We start from the raw sequence: 2,500 nt of genomic DNA, 5'->3' as shown, positions 1-2,500 counted from the left end.
CATGAAAGTCTTGGTGCACGAAAGTTTTGAGTTGGTTGGGTTTTGCACATGGGCAAGGTTGGCGGTGCACCACGGCATAGCTAAATGGCTTGGTGGGGAGATTTGTGAAAAAATGAAATTCGTGGTTTTTGAGATGTGAGGGTTGGAATGGCCTCCAAATGCCCCCAAATGAATACCATGAAAGTCTTGGTGCACGAAAGTTTTGAGTTGGTTGGGTTTTGCACATGGGCAAGGTTGTCGGTGCACCACGGCATAGCTAAATGGCTTGGTGGGGAGTTTTGTGAAAAAATGAAATTCGTGGTTTTTGAGTTGTGAAGGTTGGAAAGGCCTCCAAATGCCCCCAAATGAGTACTGTAAAAGTGTTGGTGCACGAAAGTTTTGAGTTGGTTGGGTTTTGCACATGGCCAAGTTGGTCGGTGCACCGCGGCATAGCTAAATGGCTTGGTGGGGAGATTTGTGAAAAAATGAAATTCGTGGTTTTTGAGATGTGAGGGTTGGAAAGGCCTCCAAATGCCCCCAAATGAATACCATGAAATTCTTGGTGCACGAAAGTTTTGAGTTCGGAGGGTTTTGCACATGGCCAATGTTGGCGGTGCACCGCGGCATAGCTAGAAGGCTTGGTGGGGAGTTTTGTGAAAAAATGAAATTCGTGGTTTTTGAGATGTGAGGGTTGGAAAGGCCTCCAAATGTCCCCAAATGAATACCATGAAATTCTTGGTGCACGAAAGTTTTGAGTTCGGAGGGTTTTGCACATGGCCAATGTTGGCGGTGCACCGCGGCATAGCTAGAAGGCTTGGTGGGGAGTTTTGTGAAAAAATGAAATTCGTGGTTTTTGAGATGTGAGGGTTGGAATGGCCTCCAAATGCCCCCAAATGAATACCATGAAAGTCTTGGTGCACGAAAGTTTTGAGTTGGTTGGGTTTTGCACATGGGCAAGGTTGGCGGTGCACCACGGCATAGCTAAATGGCTTGGTGGGGAGATTTGTGAAAAAATGAAATTCGTGGTTTTTGAGATGTGAGGGTTGGAATGGCCTCCAAATGCCCCCAAATGAATACCATGAAAGTCTTGGTGCACGAAAGTTTTGAGTTGGTTGGGTTTTGCACATGGGCAAGGTTGTCGGTGCACCACGGCATAGCTAAATGGCTTGGTGGGGAGTTTTGTGAAAAAATGAAATTCGTGGTTTTTGAGTTGTGAAGGTTGGAAAGGCCTCCAAATGCCCCCAAATGAGTACTGTAAAAGTGTTGGTGCACGAAAGTTTTGAGTTGGTTGGGTTTTGCACATGGCCAAGTTGGTCGGTGCACCGCGGCATAGCTAAATGGCTTGGTGGGGAGATTTGTGAAAAAATGAAATTCGTGGTTTTTGAGATGTGAGGGTTGGAAAGGCCTCCAAATGCCCCCAAATGAATACCATGAAATTCTTGGTGCACGAAAGTTTTGAGTTCGGAGGGTTTTGCACATGGCCAATGTTGGCGGTGCACCGCGGCATAGCTAGAAGGCTTGGTGGGGAGTTTTGTGAAAAAATGAAATTCGTGGTTTTTGAGATGTGAGGGTTGGAAAGGCCTCCAAATGTCCCCAAATGAGTACTGTAAAAGTGTTGGTGCACAAAAGTTTTGAATTGGATGCATTTTGCACTTGGCCAAGTTGGTCGGTGCACCGCGACTAGATAGCTTGGTGCCAAAATTTGTCAAATTTAAGACCTTGGCCAAACTGAATGAAATTTTGTGGGGAGGTTCCTGATATTGTTTAGTGGTGGACTGGAAAAAATGAGGTCGAAATTCGAAGTCTACATGTGCTTTTCTATTTTTCCCGATTTTACACATACCCGGTAAGTAAAAAAAATAAAAAAAATAGTTCCCCTTCGAGAAAAATTATGAAATTTGGTGAGCAAGGAGATACCATTATTCTACGAATTACTGCAAAAAATCGCATCAAAATTCGAAGTGTAGCCCGAGATATGGACTTATGTCTGCTCAAAAAAAGTGTATCTACTTGTACAATTTTGCCTTTTGCATATTAACCTCTTATAGGGGGGGAGTGCTCCTTGAGCCGGCCAGCTCCACACTGGCAGGTTTTAAAGGGAGCTTGATGAGGCCTCCCCCCTCACGTGGTGCGTGCGTTAGCATGTTTATCATGGCACAACTAGCCTCTTCATAGTTGTTGAGCTTTATTAATACCAACACACGGTCGTCACTGATCGTTGGTTAGCTCGGCAGCTAGTCCCTCGGATATTGTGGAAAGTTATTTTCATGCCTAGCGATGCTTGACCATGCGTCACTTGATGTTTCCATTTGCTTGCTTGCCCATGGTAGGTGGGGGGTGGACCGTCTTGTGGTGTGGTGTCTTGCGAACGTGAGGGTGTGTGAGTTGTAATCGAGATGCACTTGCTGGCTGGCTCCATGCCTTGCGTATCGAACGGTCAAGCATGCATCTCTTCCATTTTCACCCGTTGCCTTGGGTGATATTGGTTGATCAGTCCCTGTGTTGCCTACCCACTAGACGG

The sequence above is a fragment of the Vigna unguiculata genome, unplaced genomic scaffold (assembly GCF_004118075.2).
Source record: "Vigna unguiculata cultivar IT97K-499-35 unplaced genomic scaffold, ASM411807v1 contig_448, whole genome shotgun sequence".
Classification (NCBI taxonomy): Eukaryota; Viridiplantae; Streptophyta; class Magnoliopsida; order Fabales; family Fabaceae; genus Vigna; species Vigna unguiculata.
Note: the sequence above shows the minus strand (reverse complement) of the source record.